Here is a 24,500-nt window from a genome sequence, read left to right as displayed (position 1 = left end):
TATAGTCATATTTATAGCTTCACATTATTATATAGCCAACTTCCGTAAATCTTAGGTAAATAGCCACGTTCATGTATTTACACGTGTAAATTGACGTAAAGACCCCACTCTTTTAATTCAATGAAAGGGCAAACCAGGAATATCACGTCATCTTTATGACTATTTATCTAAGATTTACGAAACATTGGCTATATATCATGTTGTTATGTTATATGTTGACTTTATTTTTTAGTGCAAGTTGTTTGGAAAGATGTCGGTCTTCATGCTCCTACTTCTGGTGAGACATCCTTCCTTCTGTGTACTGACAGTATTTCGGGCAAGTTTCCAGTATTGACAGATTGCCTCGCTGGTGACTTTATTGCGAGATATTCGTGTGAGGCTGGGTAAGGAAACCCTAGATACACTTCCAAACCTGTACAGCTGCTATAAAAGCCATGCGCTTCCCCCTTAGCAGCCTCGACGCTTTTGATAAAATACTTAGAGCTCCTAGACGTGCAAGACCGGTGGATTGGGAGGCTTTGTGTTTTGTTAATCGCGGTGTATTCTCTCAAACACTATTCCAGAAAGATTGAGTGTCTGTGAGAGTTGGGTTATGTGATCACGTGATTGAAGGCTCACGATCGTTTGAAGACTGAAAGTCATCCGAGCATAGGCGGTTGCTCGAAGGGTGGAATTGAGGCAGAGCTCAAATCCAGGGGGAGTCCCTGGTTAGGTATTTACTGGTGGTAATAGTCTCTAGGTTTTATTGATTTGGTGATTGTAATCATTTTAAACCTTGCGTGTACTATTGACTACAAGATAGTGAAATCCTTTCCACTGGCAGAGTGCCCCCAGACGTATGTGTATTGCACCGAACTGGGGTAACCATATCGTGTGTATTCTATTTATCGCACTGTTTGTTGTTTATCCATTATCTGTGTTCAAGCAAGTTTTCGGACACACTGTCAACACTTTGTGTGCGACATCTTGTCTTTGTGACTAATGAGAATTTCAATTGGTATCAGAGCAGGCACCTAGATCTTTTGGTGGTTTCCTGGGTATTTCTTTTTTGATTACCAGATATGGATAGTTCCAGAGAGGGAGGTTCGGTCAATCGCCCTCCAGTACTTGATGGAACCAACTATGGTTACTGGAAAGCCCGCACGAGCGCCTTCATGAAATCCATTGACAGCAGAACTTGGAAGGCTGTGATACATGGGTGGGAAGCCCCAGTTACTGTTGATGACAAATGAGCTTCTACAGGGTCAAAACCCGAGAAAGATTGGAGCCCTACTGAAGATGAGGCAGCTCTGGGTAACTCTCGTGCACTCAATGCCATTTTTAACGGGGTTGATAAAAATGTTTTCAGGCTTATAAACACCTGCACAAGTGCCAAAGAATCCTGGAAAATTCTTGTTGTTGCCTATGAGGGAACCACTAAAGTCCGTGAGCAGAAGCTGCAGTATCTTACAACAAACTTTGAAGCTCTCACTATGCTTGAAGATGAATCAGTCGCTGAATTCAATGTTCGCATTCGAGACCTTGCTAACGAATCCTACTCTCTCGGGAAGCCCATGACCGATGAAGATCTTGTTCGGAAAACTCTGAGGGCTTTAAGTCCAAGATTCAAAATGAAGATCACGGCAATTGAAGAAGTCCATGACCTTAAAACTCTGAAGTTTGAAGAACTCATGGGATCCCTCATGACATTTGAGCTTTCACTGCCCAAGATGGAGAAGAAACACAAAGGAATGGCCCTCAAAAGCTCTATTCATGAACAAAAGGAGCAGATATACTCGGATTCTGACAATGAAATTGACGATACTATAGCTATGCTGGCAAAAAATTATAGCAGGGTTATGAAGAGACTCAATCAGATGAATGGGAAGAATGTCTCCCAAGATGTCAAGGACAATTTTCAACAAAGATTCTAGAAGAATGCTAACCCTCACAGGAACGGTAGAAGTGGTGAATGCTCTGGAAAAGGCAAAGGCATTCAGTGCCATGAATGTGAAGGCTTCAGACATATTCAGAAGGAGTGTCCCAACTTCCTCAAAAAGCAGAAAAAGAGATACAATGCCACTCTGTCTGATGAAGAAGAAGAAGATAGCGACTCCGACCAGATAAGTAACTTTGTGGCCTTCACAGCTTCCGTTCATACTCGTGAATCTATTAATTAATATGGTGAATCATCTCAGAAATTTGTTTTAGATGAGGAACTATCTGATGATGCCATGAATGATGCATACAATATTTTACACACCAAATGGGTTGAAGAGTCCCATGTTCTCGACAAGCAGAGTGCTCTTATCCTCTCACTGACTGAAGACAAGGCAACGCTCTTAGAAACCATATGGATATGAAAAAGGAAGTCAACCGTCTAAATGGGGAGCTGGACCAGATGACTAAATCAGTCAGGATGTTGAACTCCGGCACCGACAGCCTTGACAAAATCCTCACCATCAGAAAACCTACAAAGAACATGAAGGGGCTTGGATATACTCATGGTGCTTCCTCATCCCACACTACTTTTGTTCCGCAAAAGCCTGCTAGCCAGATGTCGCGAAACATGCCTCAAACATCTGGTGATGACAAGTTTCAAGATCAATGTTAGCGACATCCTTCCGGACCAACCAGGTCTCTTGTCAATAGACCTCGTTGGGTCTGCCATCATTGTGGTCGAATGGGCCATATTCGACCCTTCTGCTATCGATTATACGGGAGGAATCTTCATCAGCATCAATTCACTCACAGGAATGCTCTTCCTCGCCGTCAACCCTCTACACGGTTGGAATGGAGAGTAAAAGACACAACCTACCATGCCAATATCGCGTACACATCTCTGAGTGCGTCCACCGGTAGCGACTGGTACTTCGATAGTGGTTTATCTCGCCACATGACAGGTGATCATACCTTCCTGACCAACGTAAAACCTTACTCTAACTATCATGTTACCTTCGGCGATGGAGTGAAAGCCAAGATTATTGGTAAAGGTCAGCTAAATTATCCTGGTATGTCTTGTTTGACTGAGGCTTTATTGGTGGAAGGTCTTACTGCTAATCTTATCAGTATTAGTCAGCTCTGTGATCTGAATTTACGTGTCAATTTTACTCGTGATAAGTGTGTGGTGATAAATGAGAAACAAGATGAACTTATGAAAGGAACTAGATCTCGTGACAACTGCTAGATGTGGACTCCCGCCCCAAACGCTCAGGCCAACAACTGCCTTATGACCAAGGTTGACGAAGCCAAGCTGTGGCATCAAAAGCTTGGTCACTTGAATCTTAGGAGCATGCAGAAAATTATTTCTGAGAAGGCCATTGTCGGTGTCCCCGATCTAAAGATTGTTGAAGGAAGAATCTGTGGTGAGTGCCAGATTGGAAAACAAGTCAAGAAGTCACACGAGATGGTGCAACATTTTACCACCTCACGTGTTCTGGAACTTCTTCACATGGATCTGATGGGATCGATGCAGGTTGAGAGTCTTGGAGGGAAGAGATACGTGTTTGTGTGTGTGGTTGACTACTCCAGGTATGCTTGGGTTGATTTATCCGTGAGAAATCTAACACTTTTGCTGTTTTTGAAGCTTTATGCAAGAAAGTTTAGAGAGAAAAGGGAGAAAGCATTGGCAAAGTGATCAGAATACGGAGTGATCATGGGAGGGAATTTGAGAATATGAGCTTTACTAAGTTTTGTACTGCAAAAGGAATAGCCCATGAATTCTCTGCTCCCATCACACCACAACAAAATGGGATTGTAGAAAGGAAAAATCGAACCCTTCAAGAAATGGCTAGAGTGATGATGTTGGCCAAAGACATTCCAGCTCACTTTTGGGCCGAAGCTCTCAATACCGCTTGCCATATTCATAATAGAGTTACTATTCGCCCAGGTACTGTTATCACTCACTATGAAATATGGAGGGGGAGAAAGCCCAATGTGAAATACTTTCATGTCTTTGGTTCTGTTTGTTATATCCTTGCTGACAGGGATCCTCGACGCAAATTTGATCCTAAAAGTGATGAAGGTATCTTTCTTGGGTACTCTAGAAATAGTCGGGCCTATCGTGTCTTTAACAAACGCACTAAGTCTATGATGGAATCCATAAATGTGGTGGTTAATGATGATCAAGTTGTTTCTAACAGTACTAATGATGAAGATGAAGTTTTTCCTAGTAACACATATGTCAGGACAGATGCTGAGAACTCTTTGGACAACATCTCCTCTGGGAGCCCTAATGTCAGGACTGATGCTAATGACAAAGTGAATGAAATTGTTTCGGATGAGGAGTCTCTTCCTGTGCCTGAACGAAGAATCCCTTCCAGAAGAATTCAGAAAAATAATCCTGCTCATGAGGTGATTGGCGAAATTAGTGAAGGAATGAGGACTCGCCCAAAACCTCCTGTAAACAGTCGAGAGATGATTGGTAATCTTTACTTTGTCTCTAAGATTGAACCTAAGAATGTGAATGAGGCTGTTGATGATGAATACTGGATTAATGCTATGCAAGAGGAACTTGTTCAGTTTGAAAGAAATGAAGTCTGGGAGTTAGTTCCTAAACCTGACAATGTTAATGTCATTGGAACTAAGTGGATATTTAAAAATAAATCTGATGAGCATGGCAATATAACTCGAAACAAAGCTAGACTTGTGGCGCAGGGTTATACGCAGGTGGAAGGTGTGGACTTTGATGAAACCTTTGCCCCTGTTGCGAGACTTGAAGCCATCAGACTCTTGCTTGGTATCTCCTATCACCTTTGTACAAATTTGTTCGGCAAGATGTCTTGCAACATGCCCCAGAATATATTAAGGCATATTGACCACTGTGCGCATAATTATATTTCTGGCAGGTTTCTTGTTTCGCCAAAAATAATCGCGGAAGACCTTCTACATATATTTTATCCGCGTGAATGGAAAACTCTATTTCGACTTCCAGAGGTGTTGACTACTATATAAAGGAAATATTTTTCCCTTAGTAGTTTTAGCGCTTACATTCACACAATCATATGATTCCTAGACGTGCACGATCGGCGGATTGATAAACTATTTGTGTGGTGTGTGTGGTCTAAAACTATTTTCAGATTCATTGGGCGTTAGATGTGGATTTTGTGATTTCGTGATTGAGCACGAGGATCGTTCATATAACACAATTGTGTACTATTGACTACTTTTCATCTGGTGATATTTTTAATTTCACTTGGAAAATTGTCCCTCAAACTAGGTGACATTGCACCGAATTGTGTTATAATTGTTTGTGTCATTTACTTTTCGCACTGATTTTATATATTTCATCTACTGCATCAGAACAAATTATCTCTACGTTGTGTACAACATTCTGATTAAATAGAATTTCAGTAACTTCTAAAATACTTTCTATAGTAATATTACCCATAATTATATAGCAGCTAAATATAAACCACTATCATAACAACAAAATAAAAGTTAAAACACTCATTCTCATCTATTTGTTTTTAGGGTTCATTAGATATATAGTCATATTTATAGCCACGTTCATGTATTTACATGTATAAATGGACGTAGACCCCACTATTTTATTTCAATGAAAGGGCGAACCAGGAATGTCACGTCATCTTTATAACTATTTATCTAAAGTTTACGAAATATTGACTATATATCAATCTCAAACATTTTAATTGGCTAATTACTTTTTTTTTTTTAATTTTATTTGGTCGTTTTATACTGGATATTTTGTTTTGTATTGAATTTACTTAGACTTCTTTCACTATCCTGTTAAAGGAATGCCATTAGAGTTTTATCTATAAATTTTGAAGAAACATGTTCTTCATGGCAGTAGTCTGCGGTTTTCTTTACTTCATTATGTCTAAAATACACAAGATAACAAAGTCCGATACTTGTTGCTATATTCAATATGATTTGGGTATGTGTTGTGTCTTATATTAAGATATTATTCACTTATGTATGTGAGTATTTTTACATTATTTCAAATGAAATTGCACCGTGCAATTTAAAAATATATATGATACACAATTTGAGAACACCCACAAAAAGAAACACAACATCACCATAAATGTCGTATTGGGCATACGTTGGCTATTTATTGAAAATGTTTGAAAAAGTGGCTATCCCATTATATTTCCTCATTTTTAAATCCTGTCTTTTTATATAAATAGTCAGATTTTAAAACATTTATATAACGTGTATATATATATATATATATATATATATATATATATATATTAGATGGACTTAGTATCCATTTATGATGATTTAATAAAATTTGAAAAGACGTTAGAATTTTTCGTCGATCGTTTTCAAAAATATTAAAATTTTTGTGACTTGTAAGAAATTTCATGTCAAAGCATAAATGATACCCAAACACAAAAGAAGCCCAATTCGGACACACAAATGTGAGAAAGCCAAAAGAAAAGAGTAACGCGTGAGCACACAGCTGCCGCGCAGGCTACTGCTCGCGACGCGTAGACGAATGCGGGCGCCTATGTTCATCGTGCGCGTGAGGCCTCGAGCACGCCTTGCCTTCAGTCCTTCTGATGTTTTGGGCACTTTTCAGCCCTCTCTTCAATGTAACTAGACCCATCAACCAAGGGAAATATATAATCAGTTCTAAACTCTCTGTACTCGATTCTAGAGTCTTGAATCACTCTAAATCTCTCACAAATATCAAGTATTCTAAAAAGGCTAATGGTCCTCCACGTCACTCATATCAATAGATTAATATTGAGCGTCGGAGCACGCGCCAGGGGCACCACCTATGCGCCATTCGTGCTTATTTTCTTCTTTTTTTTTTATTCTCGGATCTCCACGATAAATGAAAAACGTTTTTGAGCTAGATGAGCGATACTCGAGACTTTCGAGTTCCATACACCTGACTCGGACGTGGCCACTTAGTCTCGCCTTGGGTCGATACGCCCAAAGTCTTTAACTGTGTTGAATTTTCAGCGACAACATAAATAATTTTATAGTGATTTCAAACATTGTTTTTCCAATTTTTAGATTTTTGTTCTAAATTACTTAAAACAGATACTTATTACTAAAATTTGGCCACGAGTCGTAAGAATTGTTTAGAAGAAAATATGTTGGTAGTCATAAATCGTAATTAATTTAGAAGAAACGGGTAGTTGAAAAATTAAAACATGATAACCTAAAATAGTTTGTATTGCATAGTTAATGTAATTTATCTAGAAGGTGCGATTTCTCTGTTAAAAAAAAGGAAAAGGGAAATTATCAATTGTATCTCTTGTGCTTAATCGAAATGCGAAATTTATCTTTTTGATTTATAGAAATAACAGACATATTCCTTCAGTTTAATATAAATGACATATACCTCTCTTAAAAAATGTTATATTACAAATATCACCAAATTACGTTTATCTTTTACAACCATGACAGAACAACTCTCGTTAGTTCGACCATGAAAGAACAACCATTCACAAGTATAACAGGTCGGCTATATAAAAAAAGAAAATTCACCCCAGTTATGGCTGATGCCATCATCCTGTACCAGTCCACCTCGGCGAGCTCAGGGACCTTCGGGAGCTCCATCCCAGAACACGTCACTTGGCGAAGAAACCCCGCCGAGGAGTAAATATCGTCACACAGCAGGTGATCCCGCGTATAATGAAAATTGATGACGTGTTTCTTTTTCCGGGAAGCAGATGGGGCGGAGTCATAACGGCCCCCGGACCACGACTTCGAGGAAGATTTGCTTCCTTCAACTGTGGCTTTGCCTTTGTCTCCCCGAGTCACCGAGGTCACAGGAGCCTCGGGGGTGGGCTCTTCCCCGTCCCGGCCGACAAGTTCGGGAGCCGGCTCTTTCCTCTTCTTCTTCTTCCTCTCTCCGGGAGCATCCCCCTCAGAGACTCGATTTCTGACTAGTGGATTTCATGGAATCTTCCAGAATATTTTATTTCATTTTATTGTGTTCACACTAGTGGATTAAATCTAGGCCATTGGATCTCATCTAGTGAATCCTACTTTTTCTCTCATCCATCAGATCAATATCTATGAGATATTATTCTTTTATTTAAATAGAGAATAATTTATTCAGTGAGATAATAAAGGAGAATATATTATTCTCCTGAATATTCTCCTAAATACTTTCCTTTAAATAAGGAGAAAATATAGGAAAATATCTTATATTTTTCTCTCTCCTTTATTTAAACAACTAAAGAGAAAATATTGGTAAATACCAATATTGAAAAAATCGGATTTGGAGGCACACGGCCAAGGGGATTTGCGCAAGTCCTTATGCCGAAATTCCCAATTCGATTTTTTCATGTGTGCAAGGCCCAATTACTTAAAACTCAATTAATAATTTATTTACTTAGTCCAACAATAAACAAATAATTAATAATTGTTTATTTACTTGATCAAACAATAAATAAACAATTCTACCATAAATATTTATTTAATTCTGCGAATACCCGTTTTCCAGAATTAATGCTGTCAATCACAATTACAGCAAGTGAGATTAATAATGATAAACATTATTATACGAAAGTTCTTATCCGCCTTTATCAGAGCCGAATCGGGGACTATGGACCTAGTAATAGGAGCTTAACAAATCCGATGAAAAAGACGAAATAGTCCTTTCTCTTTTGTCCATCGATTCGTCTAATCTTGGTCAAATACTCCACCTTGTAAGCCAAGACTGAACTCTCCTTTATACTAGAATTATATTTACTCATCGTGACGAGTGTCCACTGATATAGTCAGTTCGTGATCAAGATCCTCCAGGTTCAACCCGTGTCAAGAGAAGTCAATTTTTCCGTTATACTTCTCTTGATACATATCAGCCCTAAGCATTGTTGCTTCCCCAGCGAAAGATTCTTTCGAACGTTACTTACTTTGAAAGTGCGCGCAATCTATCGGTTCTGGAATCAACCCTTAGGTGAGAGAACATTAACCTTCTTTCAGGATGGCTGGATTCCGTATCTGTAAATCATTTCCCACTCGAATTATGCTCTGAGAAAACTCCCAAGACATAAGCTGTGATTAGCATGAATAGCCTTTTAGCGAATGAGTCAAAGAGCTCAGTAACATAACCCAGTGTCCATGATCACTTCAGGATTTAGATCAAGTCTCACTGTGACCATCATAGTGGCCTCGGTTAGTGTGTCGTAACGGTCCTTAAACGACACATCTACAACAAGACCTGTCCAGGTCGTACACTTACCACAAGTGTAGAATGCTCCCACATAGTGATCAGCCTTCGCCTATGTGTTCCACATATATGACTTTAGATATAGTTTTCCAGGCGTATATCAGTCATCGACCATGTTTTAGCACACCGCCCGAACTCAGGTGCCCAGCACGTGACTCAGTTAGATACGAAGGCTATGAAATAATGAATGTTTAATAAATCTCATTAAATAAGAAATAACGCTTTCAATTCAAATAGATAATAAATGTCAAACTTTATTTTATTAATAATTTCAACGAGAATTTACATAAGTATCTTCTCGTGAGCAAGAATTCCTAACAAGAAGCTCGACCACTCTGTTTCGCCCAATTGCAGTAATGTCAACTTCTCGGCGAACTCCACTCCTTGGGATGGCGCTTTGATTTTTTCTACAAAAAAAGAGAGAAAATTTAGATATTGTGTAGAATATAAATTCGGGCGAACTAAATTCTTGTGCATACTCGGCGAGCTCACCCATTTTGACGAGAAAGAATGAGCTCGATCCCCGAGTGAATGCTCGTTCACGCCGAAGTAAAAGTATCGCCTCCCCCAAAATTTTTCCTTCGAGGGTAGACCCGAGATCACACCCTTGCTTGCGGCTTTCGAAAGGTAGAAACACTTCGGATCGTGTTTCGAATTCGCCTTAACAACACATAAACGGACTAAATCCATCAATGTGAGTTTGACTTTCTCTTCGTAGGCTACGACTATAAGACCCATCACCATCCTAACGAAGTTTGGACACATCTGAGGAAGGGTCAGCCCTAAGGTCTGGGCAAAGTCGAATAGAAGAGGGTGGATGGGAAATCTTAGCCCACATTTCTCTAGCCAGATCTCGTATACACAACAGAAACCCTCCACTATGGTATCGGCTGTGGCCCCAGGAGGAGGAAGAAGGATATTAATTTCTGGGGGAATCTGGTATTTTTCACGAATCCTCCTAAGGTCGGTCGAAGTCACAACAGAGGGTAATAAGATATCCTCATTCCCAAGAGATTGAGAACCTGATGGACGAAGTCCTGAGCTTGACATCTAGTTCTAAGTTGTTCTACAGACGAAGTATTTAAACCTATGAATTCGTTTGAGTTCGCTAGCCGAACTAAAAATCGATAATAGCCGAAATGCAAGAAAGCTTAAAGAATTTAGAGAGAGAACTCGAACGGAAAAAGAAAGCGAGAAGTTAGAAAGAGAGGAAGAATTACCCTTTTAAACCACGGGTGATGAGAATATAAATGAGAAGAAGCGACTCTTGGGTCGCTTATTTATATGTTTCATTACTAACCAAATCCCGAAGAAATCTAATGATTTCGGAAGACAAATCGAATCAAATCCGAAATATTTCCCTCGATATCTGCAAAAATAACAGATTCCCCGACTCTTCGACTTCGACCCGCAAAAATACGGTTACGTCACGCCACGTGTGGAGAAGACGCGCTCTCATGCGACACCACGTGGTCCCGAAAATTTGATCTCCCCCCTTTTTTCACTCGAAATAGTTTGAATTCTCCGCGCTAAATATTTTCAAAATATTCGAAATGTTTTCAAAATATTTGGGGGCTAATTGTGGGCATATAAAAATTCAAATATCTAATGGGCTTTCGCCCGACTAAAGCACATGATCCAGGTGAAGACCGGTCCACAAGATCAATTATGGGCCTAGCTCGCTCTCGACAGTTTGGCCCAAATGCAGCAACATTTCCCGGCTCGATGGACTCCAGCTCGACCATGTCTCCCTGGAAGGATCGATCGGTCAAAGAGTAGACTACGCCGCGAAGACCGGACCTTAAACGACTTCAACCTCGACGAGGAGTGTGGATCGACAAACACGTCTTCGGCCAGAAGGTTCCATCTCACCTATAAATAGAAGAGAGGACGACGATTTTCGCACACGCAAATTCTCAGTCTCCGTTTTCAATTATTTCTATTTTGTATTCATTTCTCAGTCTCCGTCACCTCGCCCCTCTTGTAACTCATTTCGAGATTAATAGAATTAAATCTATATTCCCATATTATTATAATTTCTGCCTTATTACTGCTTCTTATACGACGTCCTTCGAAACCCATTTAAATATAATATCATAACAATTCTTTTATTTATTTTTGATTGTTGATCGTTGTGAAAATCGACATCAACAACTTGTTTCTTATAATCGAAGCAAACACATATATTTATTTAAGTTTTGTTTTAATCGTAATTGTTGTGACTCGAAAACGACATCAACAAGTAGCTAAGATTAAAACATGACGTCTGCATCATATAAAGGAGACATAGATACACGTTGGGCTATTTCTTTAATTATTTATATACTTTGGCTATAATTTTATCAGAAGGTAGCTATTTTACTAGTTGATACATAATTTCTTCTTTTTTATAGTCAATTTAAAATTATAAAACTTATATACTTTTTATTATACAAATGTAAAAATAACTAAACATGATTTAATTATACATATTATGCTTGGCTTTTAACTAAAATTTAATTACAGATATAACTCCTTAAACTACATTATAAAATTTCTGTATTTGTATTTTATATATGTATTTTAATAGAAGAATTAGTTCATACTATAAATTTTAAAATAAATTATAATATGAAATAAAACTCAAGAAACTAAGATCTAAATCGGTATATTTAAATTCTGAACATTTTATATTATTATTTTATGTACTTGAATAAATAAATATAGTTTGTGTTTGAAAATTTAAAAAATAGATTTTAATATATTTAGCTATATTTCCAATTTTTTAATCTTCGAGTAATTAATATAAATAGGTCATATTGTTTATTCGGTTCATAATGTTTTTATATTTAAAATTGAAATTTAATTTATTTATTTTCAATCAAATTTAACTAAAAAAATTACACCTTTAATCTATGAATTATTCATTTTAAAATCACATATACTATATTTCATTATTTTTTTTATATATTATTTATAAAAATATAAACTAACTAGCTATGATATGGTTTTGTGTTGCTAAAATTGAAGTCTAGATCTGTCAGTCACTGTGTATTGTGAACTATAATGTGGAATATGTTCATTAAATTGTGAACATTATCGAAGCATATTTGATAAAATTGTTTAGTGGTGATGAATAATCTTACACCATGTTTTGGACAACGTTATTTCTTCAGCTTATTAATTAACGTTCATTCCTTCAAATTTATCCTTTGAATTCCTCCATATATCTACAACTACCTTTTAGTTATTCCTCCAATTAGATTGTTCTGTGTTGGATCATCCTTCTTTACATTTCTTACGTAAGATTGACTATTTCTTACAAAAACGCCAATAATATTTCATAGCAGCTTCAAAAACATATTCTAACTTGAAAATAAAAATAAAAAATATTAAACAAAAACCCTTGTATTGTATACATTTTAAATCTAGCCGGCAGGAGTTGATTCTTTTTTAAATACCAAGCATATTTGAGACAGGAAATATAAAATAAAAATAAGTACATATGTATTTTAAATCTATAGTGCGTACGAACAGCCATCGTTCAAGTCTTCTGAAATAAGTAGCCCGAATTAAAGAGTGGCAACATAATAGCACATAGCAGAACACGTTTTATTTTTTATTTTTTATTTTTTTACATAAAAAAAAATACTAAAATGATAGTTCAACTTTAAGGATCAATTCAAACAACTAAGTAAATAAAAATTAAAGTATCCGAAGTCTATTAGAGTTAAAAAGCTTTAGTTTTATGCGAGTTGCTATTCTGCCAACATATCCAAATTACATCACCACCAACTTCTAATTAAACGTCATTAAGGTGGCGTCTCGGGGTTATATTAGGATATATTAAACGATGAAATGCCAATCTTAACGAACCACAAAGCCCTCGCTGGCTAGTACTATAAATTAAACCTCCGCCGAGAACAAACATCACAGTTTCAATAAATTAAGAACAAAAAGCTTTTCGAAGAAATGACCGGGAAGAGTAGATTTCCGATTGCAATGGCGATGATGATGATGATGAGCTTCCTAATGGGGGCGAGTGAAGCGCAGGACTCCCCAGGGGACTTCCTGGCGGCCCACAACAGGGCCCGGGCCGAGGTCGGCGTGGGCCCGATGAGGTGGGACGAGAACGTGGCGGCTTACGCGAGAAAGTACGCCAACATTCGCAGCCGCGACTGCGCTCTGATCCACTCCCAGGGGCCGTTCGGGGAGAACATCGCGAAGAGCACCGGGGACCTTTCGGGGACTTCCGCGGTGGCCATGTGGGTGTCCGAGAAATCCATCTACGACTACAATTCCAACACGTGCCTCGGGAGAAACCAATGGGCTTGCTTGCACTACACGCAAGTCGTGTGGCGCGACTCCACTCGCTTGGGCTGCGCTAAGGTGCGGTGCAACTCCAGGGGAACCTTCATTATCTGCAGCTACGATCCTCCGGGCAACTTCCGAGGCGAGTGGCCTTTTGGAGAGCCAGCTGTCGCCGCCACCATCTAGAACTCTCCATTACTAAAACCTTTACTGCATCTGTTGTCTGTGTGTCGTGTGCCATGTATTTTCCTTGCAAGCAAGTATGCAAGCTTTTCATCTACCTATAAAGATGAGTAAATAAAGATGCTTCATGTTGTTTGGCTTGATCGCGCTATGTTTACACGTATTGTACGGCTTTATTATAGAGAATTACGGTTCTTTATTAGACGATGTTGCGAGTTACTCTTTCTTTCCTTTGTTCATTAAAATTAATAGATTACTATGTGGAGAGTTAATTTGTCTCAAATAAGAAAGATAAATAAAGACGTCTCATAAGATTTATATATTTTAGCGAGGTACTCTTCTCAATCAGATATAACATCTTCATTATATGATATAACTAAAATGATATCATATCATAAAAAAAAAAGGGCTTGATAAAGTTTACAAAGTCATGAGATAGTCATGGAAGTTGGAACTTGGAACCATGATGCTCATAAACATTATCATAATTGCAACGCTTGAAAATGAGTTTCTTAAAGCATGCAACTTCTTTCATAGACCCAACCTAATCGGCGTTGCCACACACACATTATATTTATGAATTGTAGACAACTATTTGTGAAATAAAACCACATTTAGTTAATGTTTATCATCTATTAAAATAATAGAATATTGTAACATGCAAAGTCTAGAGTGTTGATCTTTCGGACTATGTTTGATTTATTTCTCTTTAATTTAATTATTTGTTAATTTTGTGTGTATGATAATAAGGACGTCGAAGTGGAAGAAGAATCTGTCTGCTGAGACTTGGATGACGTGGCCGCTACCCTTAGATTTTCAGAAACGACATTCAAAGTGAAATTACGAAAATACCCTTGGCTATTAGGGTTTCGGCGAAAAATTAAAACTCTGAGAAAACTTCTGTAAAAATTCCAGTACGTATGAAACATAATTTGGATCACTTCTTGTAAAGGCATCATGGCCAAAATAATTTTTTAACTATTTATTAAAAATAGAAGAAGTGCTAAAATCTAACTTTAAAATTTTTGTCAAAAACTGTTTGCGCACCGTTTTGAAAATAATCAGAAAATATTCTGTATTTTATAAAAATATTTTTCGATTAAAGGGTTAGATAGAAGACATTTAAAACTAACGTTTCCAAAAATAATCAACGCAAAACCAAATTTGTTGAATCCACGGTAAGCGTTTAAAGTCTGAAAATCGGGAATAGATTTCAGGTCTGTGCACTGATTTGAAAATAATCATAAAATATTCTGTATTTCATAAAAATATTTTTCGATTAAAGATTTAGATAGAAAAGACATAAACCTAACTTTTCCAAAAAGGATCAACGCAAAATGTTTTTTGTTTTTGAAACCACCACAAGCGTTTTAAGAAATCGTTTTCAAGAAATCCGAACCAGATAGAAAAGGAAGCATACCTAAAAAGAGCTGCGAATTTCTAAACCAAGAGAGAGATAAGGGAGATAGAGCAGAGAAAGAGCGTTAAAAGAAGAGGAGGTGATCTTTAAATATGGCTTAAATAAACCCTAAAAGCCCAAACCCTAATCCTACTTTTATTCATAAATTATTAATTATTATTATTATTACTATTATTAATATATATACAGTTATGTATATGCTAACCCCAAAAAGCTGAATCGTTAACATTTAAATTTTTTTTTGAAAAATATTATATTATATAATATAACCTACTATATATATATATATACATATATATATATATAACTTATACGTACATACATGAACTTATATATATTAACTTATATATATTAACTTTACTTTAAAATCATAATAAATATATATATATATATATACATATATATATATATATATATATATTTATATAAGATAGGTTAAGTATGTATATTTATACACACATAAATTATTTATAATATATAACTTATATATATTATATCCCTATTTTATAATCTAAAGAGTATATTAAATTCAAAAACACTCTAAAGAACACAAAAAAAAAAATACAACTTCAAAAACTACCACATAAATAAATCATTCACTACTACTTTATAAAAAAAAAAAAAAAAAAAAAAAACTAACGTAACTCGAACACAAAAATTTTAGCTTTTTAATTAAGCTAAAAAAAATTGGGATTTCACAAAATAAACAATTCTACCATAAATATTTATTTAATTCTGCGAATACCCGTTTTCCAGAATTAATGCTGTCAATCACAATTACAGCAAGTGAGATTAATAATGATAAACATTATTATACGAAAGTTCTTATCCGCCTTTATCAGAGCCGAATCAGGGACTATGGACCTAGTAATAGGAGCTTAACAAATCCGATGAAGAAGACGAAATAATCATTTCTCTTTTGTCCATCGATTCGTCTAATCTTTGTCAAATACTCCACCTTGTAAGCCAAGACTGAACTCTCCTTTATACTAGAATTATATTTACTCATCGTGACGAGTGTCCACTGATATAGTCAGTTCATTATCAAGATCCTCCAGGTTCAACCCGTATCAAGAGAAGTTAATTTTTCCGTTATACTTTTCTTGATACATATCAGCCCTAAGCATTGTTGCTTCCCCAGCGAAAGATTCTTTCGAACGTTACTTACTTCGAAAGTGCTAGCAATCTATCGTTTCTGGAATCAACCCTTTGGTGAGTGAACATTAACCTTCTTTCAGGAAGGGTGGATTCCGTATCTGTAAGTTCACTTCCCACTCGAATCATGCTCTGAGAAAAATCCCAAGACATAAGCTGTGATTAGCATGAATAGCCTTTTAGTGAATGAGTCAAAGAGCTCAGTAACATAACCCAGTGCCCATGATCACTTCAGGATTTAGATCAAGTCTCACTGTGACCATCATAGTGGCCTCGGTTAGTGTGTCGTAACGGTCCTTAAACGACACATCTACATCAAGACCTGTCCAGGTCGTACACTTACCACAAGTGTAGAATGCTCCCACATAGTGATCAGCCTTCACCTATGTGTTCCACATATATGACTTTAGATATAGCTTTCCAGGCGTATATCAGTCATCGACCATGTTTTAGCACACCGCCCGAACTCAGGTGCCCAGCACGTGACTCAGTTAGATACGGAGGCTATGGAAGATAGTTGTTATTGATTCTAATTGTTTAGAACTCAACCCACTAATCATATAATGCTAATAGAGTAATCTTATTATCGAATTTAGTAATCATTTATTCATTATCTTCAAGTGGGAAATATTCCCAACAATCTCCCACTTTGACCAGAGAAGATAAGTTTCCTTCCGCCAATTTAATTCTTTGCCACCATTGTAGACGGTTTAGACCTTGACCCAGGATTGAGATTCCCATCATATGGATTCCCTTTTTATCTATACTCTATCATTTATGTCGATCTGACATTTGTCCCATTATTCTAGTTCATGCATTTTTGCAAGTGATCTTTGACTTACCATTTAAGGTCAAGTCAAATTGTCCATAGTAAATAAATTTACTTTAGAACAAATTAACACTTCGCATACCTTTAGATTATACACCAGACTTTATATCTAAAGATAACAAGTCTCCCTATCAAGGTGTACATCCCTTTGGTGCCAAAACAGGTTGCACCATTGCATGGTTTGATCTCATCATCACTTACTATAGTGTGATTTATTGAACGTGTTTAAATAAGAACTTTATTGACCTATTTCCATTACTTGGTTATTTATAGTTCATCCTTGTTTGTCGTGTTCATATTCAATATATACACAGAACTTTAAGGATTTACTATATTTAAATAACTAAGTATCTCACTATTTCCAGAAATTACAGTGTTTACAACACATGTAGTTATTCTCGGAAATACGACATTGTCTAAGGTCTAATTATTAGTCTTTTTTAAAGACAATGTTGATAGCCTCAACATTGAGCTCATACCTTATATCAATAAGTATGTTTGAGACATAATGGAACGAGCATGTCGTTTCTAAATTTAATTTCAGAAACAGTTAGCTTAGTCAATTTATTTGTGTCATGATGAGGTCTAGAACTATAATAGTAATGACTTTATTCATGACACTTGTTTAGGAGCTTCACTTATCGATCATTCTCAAAATATCGATTATAACAAACATCCATGTACAATCATGATTAGTTTGTTAACTACTTAGGATCCACCTTTCATTTTTCAAAAGTTTTAGTAGTATAACTACTTCGATCCATGTCTTTATGTTATTGGAACTTCATCCTCAAAGGACAGTTTATCTTCAATTTTGAAGATCCCTAATGAAGTGGTTTGTGGTATCAGAAAGAAGAGTATCATTGATGATAATGTCTCTCCTTAAGGGCTCAATCCCTTACCTTATAGCTTATAAAGCTTAAACCATTTCATTAATCCTTTTATAGATCTCTCTATTCCTTTAAGCTAATAGCTTAACAGGTAGATCTATTAAATATGGGCTAATAACTTTCAGACAAGTTAGTATGATCGAGAGTGATATCTCAAGATCATGTCTTTCCATTAAGAGTATCTAGGTTCCAGCTAAGGATGCTCTTACTCGATTATTGAATTTTAGACTGGCTAGGTTCCAATTAAGGATGCTCCCACTCAATCAATAAATTTAGAGTGACTAGGTTCCATTCAAGGATGCTCCCACTCAATCAATACGAATATTAGTGACTAGGTTCCAATTAAGGAAGCTCCCACTAATTTAATTCATTATCAACACTAACTCTTAGTTGTGTCTCCTTTATTACTTATTATTTGCACAAGTCATTGTCGAATAATGGTAATAATTATTTAGACGTTTTCAAAGCTCTAAATAGTTCTTAAACATATTCAACATAAGAATTTAATGAAGCAATAAAAGCTAATTAAATTCTAACAGAGATAATAACTTAGAAAATATTTATATTTATTTATTGTGCTTCTATATAGCATATGAACGGAAAAACGTTACCTTCATATTCTATATCTTTTTCATAAGGACATAAGCATTCATGCATATTCAAATATCATAAAAGCAATCAAGGCATTCAATAGAAGGAAATATTTAAAGACACAACCTCGTGTTCATAAATAATGTAATAAAACATAAAGAAAGAAAGATTCATCCTTTCTGGAATAGCCATAAAGGCTACAATCCAAAAAACCTCGAATTATTAAATGACACATCCCATGTTCAAAAATAAATCCAAAAATGAAAGTAATAAAACTAGCGGGAAATTAGATCTTCAAACGGAGCATGAGCTTCTCTACAATTCGGGCTTGAATCCGACATTGCTCAGCAAGCTCGTCTACACATGTGTGCTCCATCAGATCTGCTCTACAACAAGAAAAGAAGTATGCTCATGAATAATTATCTTCAAAACATTTTTAGGATATCTTTAATCATGAATTTTAAGGTACCATACCAGCATTCTTCTTGTTTTTCTCAAGCGCAGCCAAGTACAAAGGATAATGCCTCTTCCAATGGCCATCAGTGTTGCAGTGGTGGCATTTACCAATGCTTTCACGCTTATTTTCTTTTCCTTTTCCACTTCTCTTGAAGTTCTTCCTTTCCTTCTTAGCGGGACCTTTCCCCTTTGAAGTATTCGGACGTGCCTTAGATGACTCAGCACCAGAAGTTAACATCTTCTTGGTTTTAGGCGAAGAACTCTTGTCAGCAAAGAGAGCTGACCCTTTGTTCTTCCCATGTCGAGTGATAGACTCGAAAGTCTGTAGTTCATTCAACAGCTGAGACAGTCCATACGTCAACTTGTTCATGATGTAGTTGGACGTAAACTGTATGAAGTCACTCGAAAGGGAATTCAGGATTATTCTCACCTGAGTAACCTCATCTATCTGTGCCCCATGGAGTTCAGCTTCGGTGAAGTAGTTAGTCATCTTCATGACATGATCCCTCACCGGAGTTCCCGCAGTCATCCTAGTGCTAGTGCACTTACGGGTGAGCTCAATGCGGGCTTGCTCGCTTTGCATCCCAAACATTTGTTGCAACGAGTCAAGGATCTCCACAGCGGTCTCCTTCCCTTCCATCTTAGTTCGCAACGCATCAGATATGCTTGCGAGCATGTAGGCCACCGCCTTGTTATTGGCAGTAGTCCACTTGTCATAGTCCTCCCTCAAGTTCTTGGAAGCACCATGAGCAGGAAGATGAGGTCCGTCTTCAGTGAGGATAAAGCGAATGCTTTCACTCACAAGCACAATGTTGAGATTCGACTTCCACTTAGGGAAGTTATCTCCAGTCAGGACGTCTTTCGACAACAGGGCCATAATAGGGTTCGACATGATTACTAAAAACATAAAAGTACATTTATTAAAAATATGAAAAGAAACAACTATCAATATAATTTAGGAAATAAAAACTATAATGCAAACATGCACGAGATAAAATACTAATCAAAAGAACCCAGTTTTTATAATCCAAGGTAATTCGACTAATAGCCACAGTTCGTTTCACTCTGGTGACGTAACGGAGTGCACCTAGTGAAAATGAGAACCATCTCAGATTAGTGAGCAATCATAGTACATGCACCTTCATAACTATGCTCACTAACTACCAATTTTATAGGAATCTTTGGTCACATGAGCAACCACCGGTTGGTTCATGCATGAGTCAACCCAACATTTCAGTGAAAGAAATCTAGCTCATACGCACTAGCGTAACTAGTACACGCATAGATCAACCCTCCCACCTATTGTCAGAGACACAACCTTGGTATTGGAATCAGAAAAGCCCTTCCGAATGGAACTGACCACCATGTTTAGAAAACCGCCGGTCACGAGGGGATCTTTCATCCTCACGGTGTTGTGTCGATGTTGAAGACCTACGACTCAATATAATTTCAGTATTTTAATTTTCCTAGCATTAACTTTAATCTAGGTGTTCCACTTGAGTTAACTAAGTCATATTAAAAACTCGAGTGTTTCTAAGCTACCCTTAAAAACAGATGTTTCGATATAGCTTAGTGATTAGGAATTCGTGACATCTAGTCTTGATTATCCTAAAAGTATTCCATCACGGAAAAGCTCCCAGTAGAGAAGGTGAGACACTAGGTCTTCTTAAGTACCTCTCAGCGTAGCCTCTTATCGGCTTGGTGACAAAGCTCTCCGATCCGTTCAACTCATTCATTAATTAACTATCCTAATCCAATTAGACAATTTTAATGAATGAAAGCCCATGACAACCATTAACATATGATACATGATCTAAGTTATAGCATACAAGCATGGCATAGTAATTAAATAAACAAGCAAGAGCATGCAAGAATGGTTTGATTCGGATTGATCGTTTCCTATTTGATTCTATAAAGTAAATCAAGATGAGCCCAATCATATTGGCCCATGGATTCAATTGGGCCCATTCTTATGTCCCTTAGAAAAATAAATCAATATCAAATTATTTAATTTTTCTAATTTTTATCGAAAAAATTAATTAAGTAAGGGCCCATTCCAATGTCCCATTAAAAATAAATCGATATCATAATCATTTATTTTGTAATGTTTTAAATAAAAATAATTAGAGCTCAGCCCATACAATTAATTAAGAGAAATTGCCTCATTTGCCACCAATTTCATAACATTTTCCCACTTTCCACCAAAATGCTAATTTTTCCCAAAATGCCACCATCTATGTCAACAATGTTGACATCTATTTTTTTCCTTCACGATGAGACGTCAACATTGTTGACATAGATGTCAACAATGTTGACATCTCGGTGGCATTTTGGGACAAATTAGTGTTTTGGTGGAAAATGAGAAAATGTTATGAAATTGGTGGCAAATGGGGCAATTTCTCATTAATTAAATAAAACATTTTAAAACTTAATTTTTTTTCGGTAATTTTTTTTTTAATGAGTGGGACCGTGGGCCCACTAGGGTTTCCGGGCTGAGGCCCGGACGAATCCTCTAATCTTGACCTAGGTCAAGATTAGACTTGAGGCTGCACCGGACCGCCGCCGCCACGAGGGCGCGGCCCGCCACGAAGAGGACCGCTGAGACTTGTCACTAAATTTTGTGACAAGTTTTCTTGTGGCGTAGTCGTGGAGGCTTTCTTCGTCCGTCATGCTTCTTCGTTTTGTGTCCGTCTCTCGCCGATCGTCGTGATCAAGAACGTCGCACCATCGGATTACAACAATAATAATAATAATTACATAAAACCTATACCCTTTGAATTTCGGGTTTACAAAAAATCTAGAAAAGCGAGAATCAAATATTCTACGATCAAACCACGAATCGCAATCCACATATCATATATTGAATTGCATGAAATTCACATCCACATATAATTTCATTCAAACCATATTTAAATTAATTACAAGAACGAATCGATTAATTAATCATAATAACTAGCTCTGATACCACTTGTTGGGGAATCAAGTGGGTATCAGACACGAACAATCGCTCTGATAATTGATACCACTTGTCGGTGGATCGAGCGCGCATCGGACACGAACGATCGCTCCGATGCGACTCGTTTGAGATGATTCCACCATATAACTATATTAATGCGGAAAAATAATTAATTACGCTGATCATAAGCTAATTAAATTATGGTTATAATTAACAAGATCTAGTTATGTTTAATTAATTTAATTCACGAGAGCATATAAGTCAAGCAACCGATATAAGAGTAAACGAGTACTTACATTGATTTTCGGTTCAGCTACAGAACGCTCCAATCCAATCGCATACTCCTTGCGTCGTCTTGATGAAGGACTCGAGGATGACACCTTAGTCTTCCGAAACGTAATCTTCGAGACGAATAAGAAAGATGAGTGGGCACAGTCTTTATCTCACTAGATCACGAAACTAGGTGTTTCGAGATCTCTCTCTTATTTTACTAAGAATGGAAACGAATTTCCGAGGGGAGGGAGAGGCAGATGCACGGCCAACGGAGGCTAGTGATGCACTAAATTTCTCTCAATTTTTTTAAAAATAATTGCTTATTTTTGCCTTCTCATGAACCCCTATTTATAGTAGTAAAATGATATATTCATGGAATCTTCCAGAATATTTTATTTTCCTTTTATTGTGTTCACACTAGAGGATTTAATCTAGGCTATTGGATCTCAACAAGTGAATCCTACTTTTTCTCTCATCCATCAGATCAATATCTATGGGATATTATTCTTTTATTTAAATAGAGAAGAATTTATTTAGTGAGATAATAAACGAGAATATATTATTCTCCTAAATATTCTCCTAAATACTTTCCTTTAAATAAGGAGAAAATATATATAGGACAATATCTTATATTTTTCTCTCTCCTTTATTTAAACAATTAAAGAGAAAATATTGGTAAATACCAATATTATAAAATTCGAATTTTTGGCACACGGCCAAGGGGGAATTTGCGCAAACCCTAGTGCCAAAAATTCCCAAATCCGATTTTCATATTTTGTGCAAAGCCCAATTGCCTAAAACCCAATTAATTATTTATTTACTTGGTCCAACAATAAACAAATAATTAATAATTGTTTATTTACTTGATCAAACAATAAATAAACAATTCTATCATAAATATTTATTTAATTCTGCGAATACCCGTTTTCCAGAATTAATGCTGTCAATCACAATTACAGCAAGTGAGATTAATAATGATAAACATTATTATACGAAATTTCTTATCCGCCTTTATCAGAGCCGAATCAGGGACTATGGACCTAATAATAGGAGCTTAACAAATCCGATGAAAAAGACGAAATAGTCCTTTCTCTTTTGTCCATCGATTCGTCTAATCTTGGTCAAATACTCCACCTTGTAAGCCAAGACTGAACTCTTCTTTATACTAGAATTATATTTACTCATCGTGACGAGTGTCCACTGATATAGTCAGTTCGTGATCAAGATCCTCCAGGTTCAACCAGTGTTAAGAGAAGTCAATTTTTCCGTTATACTTTTTTTTATACATATCAGCCCTAAGCATTGTTGCTTCCCCAGCGAAAGATTCTTTCGAACGTTACTTACTTCGAAAGTGCTAGCAATCTATCGGTTCTGGAATCAACCCTTAGGTGAGTGAACATTAACCTTCTTTCAGGAAGGCTGGATTCCGTATCTGTAAATTCACTTCCCACTCGAATCATGCTCTGAGAAAACTCCCAAGACATAAGCTGTGATTAGCATGAATAGCCATTTAGCGAATGAGTCAAAGAGCTCAGTAACATAACCCAGTGTCCATGATCACTTCAGGATTTAGATCAAGTCTCACTGTGACCATCATAGTGGCCTCGGTTAGTGTGTCGCAACGGTCCTTAAACGACACATCTACACCAAGACCTGTCCAGGTCGTACACTTACCACAAGTGTAGAATGCTCCCATATAGTGATCAGCCTTCACCTATGTGTTCCACATATATGACTTTAGATATAGTTTTCCAGGCGTATATCAGTCATCGACCATGTTTTAGCACACCGCCCGAACTCAGGTGCCCATCACGTGACTCAGTTAGATACGAAGGCTATGAAAGATAGTTGTTATTGATTCTAATTGTTTAGAACTCAACCCACTAATCATATAATGCTAATAAAGTAACCTTATTATCGAATTTAGTAATTATTTATTCAGTATCTTCAAGTGGGCAATATTCCCAACAATTAGCCCCCCGAGTTTCTTGCGTTTGTGAGGCGAAAAGCAAGAAACTCTCGTGTAAGGGACATACAATAATGTGTCACCATAGGTAGCGCAACTTTTTATTGTAATAAAGAGGTTGTTATAGCTTGCCATGGCACTTGGCCTTCTTAGGGAAAAGAAAATAACATGCTTGAAATAAAGCGACAAGTTCAGGCATGAATTTAACGGCGAAAACTGTGTTGGTCATGGCCGCGAATCGTGCGAGCTTGTCCTTCAGTTTATGAATCGCGCTCATCGTCTCACTTCTCTAAGTCCCGAGGTTTCTGAGACGTTGCCTGTCGTGGGGCTTATTGTAGTGGTGATGACGTTC

The 24,500-nt window shown here is 36.8% G+C and overlaps 1 pseudogene; it reads left to right on the top strand.

Moving 5' to 3' along the window:
* Positions 1-13,020: 13,020 nt before the first annotated feature.
* On the top strand, positions 13,021-13,816 carry LOC149380924 (pathogenesis-related protein 1 pseudogene; annotated as a pseudogene).
* Positions 13,817-24,500: the final 10,684 nt, after the last annotated feature.

The sequence above is a fragment of the Urtica dioica genome, chromosome 11 (assembly GCF_054948205.1).
Source record: "Urtica dioica subsp. dioica isolate 48M chromosome 11, U.dioica_male_clone48M_v1_H2, whole genome shotgun sequence".
Taxonomy (NCBI): domain Eukaryota; kingdom Viridiplantae; phylum Streptophyta; class Magnoliopsida; order Rosales; family Urticaceae; genus Urtica; species Urtica dioica.
The sequence above is the reverse complement of the archived record's forward strand: the minus strand, read 5'-3'. Positions and strand labels throughout refer to the sequence as shown.